The sequence below is a fragment of the Astatotilapia calliptera genome, chromosome 12, assembly GCF_964374335.1.
Source record: "Astatotilapia calliptera chromosome 12, fAstCal68.1, whole genome shotgun sequence".
NCBI classification, from domain to species: Eukaryota; Metazoa; Chordata; class Actinopteri; order Cichliformes; family Cichlidae; genus Astatotilapia; species Astatotilapia calliptera.
Genome location: NC_137433.1, coordinates 2,184,117 through 2,192,940, shown reverse-complemented (window position 1 = coordinate 2,192,940; position 8,824 = coordinate 2,184,117). Strand labels below are relative to the sequence as shown.

General features: G+C 44.7%; 1 long non-coding RNA gene across 1 annotated transcript; it reads right to left on the bottom strand.

The window, feature by feature from the left end:
* Nucleotides 1–363: 363 nt before the first annotated feature.
* On the bottom strand, nt 364–1,825 carry LOC145432336 (uncharacterized). Its single transcript, XR_013912629.1, has 3 exons — nt 1,748–1,825; nt 1,584–1,652; nt 364–779 (listed from the first exon to the last, which is right to left on the bottom strand). It is a non-coding gene; the product is annotated as an uncharacterized LOC145432336 (long non-coding RNA).
* Between the last annotated feature and the right edge of the window lie 6,999 nt (nt 1,826–8,824).

Here is an 8,824-nt window from a genome sequence, read left to right as displayed (position 1 = left end):
TCTGACTGTTGAATTGTATGGAAATAAATGATTGTTGATTGAGCATTGATACACCAAGTATTGTCCCTCCTTCAGCCCAAAGATTCAAAGAATTGGGAGATTTCAACAACTTGGTGCCGTGTGACCCGGATCTTTGGTGTGCTGAGGAGGTGTAGATTTGGCCTTTGGTGAGATCGTGGGGCAAAGTGAACAGAAGGCCGGCCTAAAACAGAAAGGTAAGTGTAGCACTTACGTGGAGTTACATAAAGTACCGATGGATAATTACCAAAGTAATAAGCAATTTGGGCTAGTGTCAGAAGACTGAGAACGACTCTTAGAGCTCTGGTACACAAATGGCAGAGAAACCAGACAAACACAGTTATGTGGCTTTAAAAGTACTTTAGTGATGTTAAGCCTTGTAAAAGAAATTTGTAAACAACACAGTATTACAACAGGTTTTAACAGAATGTCAAGTATAAAAATTTCCCCCAAAGTAGCAAAAAAAAATAGAATTAAATAAAATTGTGCACAAGTAAAAGAATTAGTCTTTTTTAAGTCCAAATGGTACCGGTGGGGCCCATAGAATTCATCTGACAAGGAGTGTGTGTGTGATTGTCTGTCCTACCGTACTACTTGTACAGTAGAGGACTGTAGTCCATCAATGTGCAAATGAGTGTGCGTGTATATGTATATCGCCTCCTAGGATCTTGGGTTGGCTCGCCATCCAGTGAACACTGGAACACTCTGGGTTCTGGAATCGCTGACCTGGTCTTTGGATTCGTCCCATATAAAAACCTGACCTATAAACAATGGCCAAATATATGTCACGTGCCCTTTAAGGATAACTCTCACAAATTAAACTAAAGTAGTGTCACAGTGCAGTAACTACTATTCAGATCAGCTATCATCAATTCAATCATCATCAGTTCAGTCATGTTGTACAACATTAAAATATCAAGTTTCAAAGGTCAAAGTATCAATATCCAAAATTTCACAGTATCAAGGTTCAATTATTTGTAACCTGCAGTAACATTAAAGATTATCTACAAGGTTGCAAACATGCAGGAATTATAGTCACCATATAATTCACTTTCATTGTAAACATTAATTACATCCATCAAAATAACTCACTGTACATATATATCTAATCACAAATAAATAAGTATATTACCCCTTTTAAGAAATGGAATAATATGCAAATGCTTATCAGAAATTGAACAAAGTGCAAATAATCAATTTCAATAACACGTAAACACAAGGACTCAGTCCACAAATAGGAGTATTAAAATAGACGTGCTTAATCCCGCTTGTACCATAGGCCTACCAGTACAAGTGGAAATACACTAAAAATTACCTCCAAGTGTTCAATACTGAGTATTGTAAAACAACTGATTGACATCAAAATTTAAACAGGAAGCAGGATAAAGTCTGATTACAATTATCTCTCATAAAGTTATTTTTAGCTGCTTTAACCATTTACAGCTTTTCACATGTTAATGACTTAGTTAACGATCTAACTAGCATAACAACAGCGTTTCAGAGACATCGAACAACTGTACCCACACTCCGCACATCACATGTCTGATTAGCCACATTTAGCTTACCGCCGTCGAGTGGATGCTCAGCATTTACATGGAGCCACAGCTCAGTAAACCCTCCGGTTTCGCTCTGCCCTTGACAACAACAAGTGCAAATACATAATTTGTGAAAAATACCAGTTTAGATGGTATTTCTTTTAACTCGTTAGAGGTTAATTTCTCCAGCTTACCGATAACAAAAGTTTTAGTCCGTCTGCTCTGTTCGGCTGTAGAAGCAAGAGACTGAAAACTTGGGAGCTGGTACTAAGGAGGGACAAGAGCTGCCTAGAGCTTCACCGATTGGCTGACATGTGAGGAGTGGGGTAAAACAATTGGCTCTCATCAGAGCTCATCAACCCTCTGAGAAAACTTAACCCTTGTTTGACCAGAGCATATCATATATAATCTGCATCCCTTCTATGTTTAAATAAATATTTTGATCTCATTTCACTTTCATTAACAGGGACAGTAAGAACAGAACAATGAACATTAAATGTTTTAATTTTTCTTCTCTTTTTGTTTGAGATGATTTTAGGAACTGGGTTACACCCTCCCCTCTTGAATTCATGCAAGTCCCTTTGCATGTCTACTGTGAACTGCATCATCTAAGAACAATAATTCAGCTTTAGCATTTAAAGAGTCAATGAAAGCTGTGGTTAAACCCTGAAATAATGATTTGACCACAGTGACAAGGGGATTTCCCAATTCAGCATAGTCTAGCCTTTTTGGTGGCTGGCGACTTCTTTCTGATCTTCGAACAGGAATTTCTTTGCTTGTTTGTTCATCTCTCTCTTTGTTTACTGTTTCCCTGTCAAATATCAAGTCCTCTCCTTCCTCATCACTCCCTAACATGTCCGAAAGAAGTAGGATTTGTTCATCCCTCATGTCAGGGCGATCCGTAGAAGGTGAGTCTCTTTCCTTTTCAGGTTCGTCATTTCCGGGTAAGTCTCTTTCCTTTTCAGGTTCGTCATTTCCGGCTAAGTCTTCCCCATACAAGGCTTCTCCATAACTCGCAATCTGATTGTCATAAGGTTGGTTATGGTCAGCATGACTGGCTGGAACAACATCGGAGATGGTGTCTGCACAAGCTGGAGCATTACCAGCCAACTTGTCTTGATCTGCAGTCACATCATCTTGACCAAGACTTGATTTATGGGTCAGCAGAAGATCTCGCTTGACAATGTACGCCGAGTCATTTGGCACTGATCTATCTGCAAACCAGTGGACTGAAACAATATCATCCTCGTCCGAGGGGTGATCTGCTCTTTCATTGTCTTTCTGAGTGGTCCGTCGCGTTCTGGGCCTTTTCTTGGGTTCTGGTTGTTCAGGTTTCACTTCCTTGGCTGCAGAGAGGAACCCACAAGGGAGTAAGAGGTCTCTGTGTAGGGTGCGTATGGGGCCATCCCCGCCCTCTGGTTTAACGGTGTAGACAGGGAGGTCTCCAGCTCGTTTCACCACCACATAGACGGTCTGCTCCCATTTATCGGCGAGTTTGTGTTTTCCTCGAATGCGTATGTTCCTGACCAGCACTCGGTCCCCGATTTCCAAGGTAGATGTGGTCACATGTTTGTCAAATCTGGTTTTGTTCCTTTCGGCTACCTTTGCAGCACTCCGTGTAGCTATTCTATAGCTCTCCTCAAGATGGGATTTGAGGTCCTTAACATATTGGGAGTGTGACTTGTTTTGTTGTTCTCTCACAGGTAAACCGAAAGCCAAATCGACAGGCAACCGTGGCTGACGCCCAAACATCAGCTCATACGGTGTGAATCCAGTTACCTCGTTCTTGGTACAGTTGTACGCATGAACTAAAGGCTTTACAAAATCCTTCCAATGTGACTTGTCTTTGTTCTCCAGAGTTCCAAGCATACTTAAGAGTGTTCGGTTAAAACGCTCCACCGGGTTGCCCCTGGGGTGGTACGGCGTAGTCCGAATCTTCTGTATGCCTGCTACTTCACACAGCCCCTTGATCAACTGAGACTCAAAATCAGGCCCTTGATCGCTGTGTAATTTTTCAGGAATGCCATAGTGTACTATGAAATGGTCCCACAGACACTTTGCGACAGTCCGAGCTTTTTGGTTCGATGTTGGGATAGCGACTGCATATTTAGTAAAATGATCTGTGATGACAAGAACATCTTTCACATCACTGCTGTCTGGTTCAATGGATAGGAAATCCATGCAGACTAGCTCGAGGGGTCTTGTCGTCATGATATTCACCAAAGGTGCAGCCTTCTCAGGTAACGTTTTCCTGCGCACACACCTGTGGCAGGTCTTTATCTTTTTCTCCACATCTGAGGACATTCTTGGCCAATAGAACCTGGCTCTGACCAGATCGAGTGTGCGCTCTATTCCCATATGACCCATATTGTCATGTAGGCTTGTCAACACAGACTCTCGCAGGTCTTCAGGTAAGACCAACTGGTAATGTTTATTACCGCCTTCTCTTCGTGTTCTGTAGAGAATGTCATTGCACAGCTCGAACCTGTTCAACTCTCTCAGCAACAGGACTACGTCTGGAAGTTCTTTCCTCAATGTGGGAGGGGGTTTCTCCCCACTCTCCATCTGGGTAATAACATGTCTGATGCACCGATCAGATCTCTGGCTGTCTCTGAGATCTGCCGGTGACAGGTGGGGAATGATGTGTAAGCCTCCCAATGTTTCTTCCTGCTCAAAGCTGTCAGGTATAGCATCTCCAGAAATGGCAAGACTTTCGACAAGGGTTATACCTGCATCATCACCCAAAGCTTCAGAGGTGGTTGAATGATAAACAAACTGTCTCTCACAGATAGCATGAACAACGTCCTGATCGACTGAGTCAATATTGTCTGGATCTGACAGATGTTGTTTTGCGAACTGGCATATCCGGTCTCTCTCTTTTTGAGATGTAAGGTCATCAGGTAGCCTGCCATGAGGACGACGCGAGAGTCCATCGGCATCTCCATTTTGTTTTCCAGAACGATACTGGAGTCTGAAATTGAAGGTAGAGAGGGACGCCAACCACCTGTAACTGGTTGCATCGAGTTTTGCTGAGGTGAGGATGTAGGTCAGAGGGTTTGAGTCTGTGACAACGGTGAACTGATTGCCATAGAGGTAGTCACTCAGCTTCTCTGTTACAGCCCACTTTAAAGCCAAAAACTCGAGCTTATGTGCTGGATAGCGGGACTCACTACTTGACAAACCTCTACTCGCATAGGCGATAACCCGCAGCTGTCCCTCCTGCTCCTGGTATAAGGCTGCTCCAAGGCCCGTAGTGCTCGCATCCGTATGAAGGATGTAAGGCAGCTTTGGGTCAGCAAAGGCCAGGACTGGAGGCGACGTTAGCTTGTCAATGATAGTCTCAAATGCTTTCTGGCATGCAGGGGTCCACCGTCCATAAAACGGCTCCTTTGGATCATGATACTGATTACTCCTCCCTTTTGATTTGCAATGCTTCCTCAGTGGTGGATAACCGGACGTTAGATCGTTCAGCGGTTTCACAATACTTGAGTAGCCTTTAACAAACCGTCTGTAATATCCACAGAACCCAAGGAAGGATCTCAGCTCCTTAAGGTTCTGAGGGACTGGCCAAGTTTTAAGTGTGGCTGTCTTTTCTGGGTCAGTTTCTACTCCGTGTTGAGAAACAACATGCCCCAAGTACCGAACTGAGGACTGGAAGAACTTGCACTTCTCGGGGGACAGCTTTAAGCCATACTCCTTTAAGCGTTCCAGGACTTTCATGAGTCTGGCTTCATGCTCCTCAAGGGTTTTCGAGAAAACTATGAGATCATCCAGGAAAACAACAACTTCCTTCAGATTTATGTCTCCCATGCATCTCTCCATAAGCCTCTGAAAAGTACTTGGCGCGTTTGTCACTCCCTGTGGCATACGGTTGAACTCCCAGAAACCTAGTGGACAGACAAAGGCAGTCTTGGGCTTGTCACTCTCTGCAACTTCGATCTGATAATAGCCGGATTTAAGATCGAGTGTACTGAACCACTTGGAACCTGAGAGTGCGGTGAAGGTGTCATCCAGTCTTGGGAGGGCGTATGCATCTTTCACTGTTTGTAAGTTTAACTTACGGTAGTCAACACACAGACGTACCTGACCGTTCTTCTTCCTGACCACAACAATTGGCGAAGAGAATGGGGACTCGCTCTCGCGGATTACTCCAGTTGCGAGAAGCTCTTGCAAATGCTTTCGAACAGCCTCTATGTCGTGCGGGTGAATCGGTCGGGCTCTGTGTTTGAATGGTGTCTCATCTGATAGCTTAATGTGGTGTTTGACCTTGTCCGTCCTTCCAAAATCCAGATCAGTCTGGGCGAAGACCTCTGGCATACTGCTCAGCTTTTGAGTAATGCGGTCTTTCCAGTCAGAAGGGATGGGAGAGTCGGCAAAGTCAAATGTCACACTAGAGGTCCTGGATGGTTCACACTCTGATGGCTCACTCACAATTTGTTTGTGAGATAGGACAGTCTGTATTGCACTGAGTTCTGCAATCACACTCTTTGCTGGGATGGTAATGTCATGCTCTGACTCATTGGAAACTACTACAGGTAGCTTGCACAACTGGTTATTTGGCAAGTCAAGGAGACAGGTTTGCACCAAAAGCCCCCCAGGCAGGGAAGATACTGAAGGATATTCCAACAGGGCAGATCTCTCAGTGTAAAATTCCTTGATTGATACTGTCCCCTCAAGAACGACTGTTTTCCCAGCTGGGACGTTCACTTCATCCTTGCCACGCATCCTCACTAATCCAACGTTTTCATCTGAACCTTGCTTTTGCCGCAACTCCAGTACTTTGAGTACGGTTCTGTACCCATGAGGAATGGGATGGTAGCCCTCTGGGTTTGCCTCTCTGTACATTTCATACACTACATCAAGAGTGTTTGTTCCTATCAATACACAAGACTTCGTTAATGTCCCGGTGTCTGGGACTACTAGAGCTAGCGTTTTGACTTCTAGTTCAGCACCAAGAAAGTCTTTAGGAAAGGTGATTCCAATCTCAACATAACCCAGGTAAGGTACAAGCTGCCCATTGGCCCCTTCAACCTCCAGAAGGTCATGTAGTGGCTCTATCTGTTGCTCAGACAAATACTGGTCATAGTAGGACTTGGTGACAGTGGTCACTTGAGAACCTGTGTCAAGGAGACAACTGCACACCTTACCTTTGATCGTGACTTGACCTGTACTCTTTGTGCCTATGAGCCTCTTAGGTAGTCTGAAAGGTTGTTCTCCAACATGGGATTGCCTCAAAGTGGCCTGTGCTCTTGGTTTAGCTTGACTTCCAGATTTAGCGGGACGATGTTGACCTGCTTCAGTCCCAGTTTGCCCCACAACTGAGACTGCGTCTAAAAATCCTGGTCAGCAGATGGAGTGTTTTGCATCTCCCAAATGCGACGCTTCTCTCTCAATTGCTTCCTCTTATCAGCGACAAGAGTGGGGTCTGGGTCATTACTGCAACTTGCTGAGATGTGGCCATCCTGACCACACTTGAAGCAGTACCATGGTTTTGGCTGGGTGCTCTGCCGCAAGTTGGCAGGCTTCGCACTTGTGACCTTGATGCTAGGTGTTGCCATAGCCATCTCACGTAAATCACACTCGGCCTTGTCCTTAGGCTTCGAGCTTTTCTTCTGTTTCTTTGCCATCAAATTAGTAAGCTGACTCTGTAGGGATGCAACTTGCTTCCTCAGATCTGTCAACGGGTCAGAATCAGATTGAGTCACTGCCTGTAGCTCACTACAGGTGCAAGTCTTTTGACAGTGCGCCACAACCCGCTGCCGGGTTGAGCCAAGGTGTTTCTTCATCCGTGTAGCTTTAGCTGCCAGTCTATCTTCTTCTGTCCGGAGCATTAATAGAAGTTCTGAGAATGTTGGGGGTTGGCTTTTCTTGTTTTCAAGATTAAGATCTGAGAGCAAGGTGTGGTCCTAACATCCACGACAAAACTGCTTGAGAATGTGTTTATCGGCATCCCCAGCAGAGACTCCTCCCCTCTTCAGAGTAAGGTTCAATGCGCCCTGAAGACGGCAGAGGTACGCAGAGGCCTTTTCACCAGGATCCTGAAGAGTGTTCATGAATTGGGCGAAAAGCTCCTCTCCATCTTCCACTGTTCCAAAAGCTGCATCCAACAACTGAAGGTAAGTCTCAGGTGTAGCTTCTGGGCTCAGTCTGTTGACAATGTCAGCTGCAGGGGACAACAAGCTCTCAAAGATCTTTCTAGATTTTTGAAGTTCAGACATGGCAGGGTCTTTCCTGAGAAGTTCGACATGTGAACGCCATGTGTCATAATCTGTCTCACCGCTGGGTCTGGGGATCCTGCCAGAGAATGACCGGAGTCTCATTGGAGAATATGAATGTGCAATCAAGTCATCTTTCTTCACGATGTGTTCCACAATGACTTTCTGAATTTCAGGTGGGTTGAAACTGTTTGCCGCACTAAATGGGCTCTTTTTGAAATCAACAGGTAGGTGTGGCTCCGCACCACCTTGAATCAATCCTACCTGGGGTGGATCTTCAGAAAACTGCTGGCGTGCAATCTCAGAAGTTTTAAGAGAGGGGTGAAGCTGGTTCTCCCTGTCTGGATCATCAACTTGCATGGAGGAGAGCATACATTCATCATCGGTCTCTGAACTCCCAATGATTTCACTGATCTCTGTCATCATCGACTTCAGTACCTCTTCAAAACTTTTGCCACTCAGTTTTGCCACCTGCTTTATTTCATCTAAGTAGGACTTAGTAGCACTGCCACCCACCTTGGCAGTGTAAACGCTGGAGAGAGCTCTTACATGGTATTTTACACCGGGCTTCCCTTCAACTTCATATGTGTATGGCAAAAGATCAGTTAAGGCATCAATGGCGTTACCACTTCGGTACTCGACGATCAGGTTTTTGAAAAATTCTGAGTTTGGATCTACAACTGGGACGGCTCTAAAGGTACCATACTGCTTCAAAAAGTCAAGAACCCCTTCATCATCCGATGAATTGAGTGTACCACTAACAATTACTGCATTGGGGACTTTGATACCTGAGCTCAATACAAAATCCATCTTGTGGCAATAGCAAAAGATGTTTCAATGACAATACACACTTTAAGGAGGTTTCACTGCTGATATTCATGCACCAAAGAGCTCCTGGCTGGCTCGCCACTTTTGTAGCACTTACGTGGAGTTACATAAAGTACCGATGGATAATTACCAAAGTAATAAGCAATTTGGGCTAGTGTCAGAAGACTGAGAACGACTCTTAGAGCTCTGGTACACAAATGGCAGAGAAACCAGACAAACACAGTTATG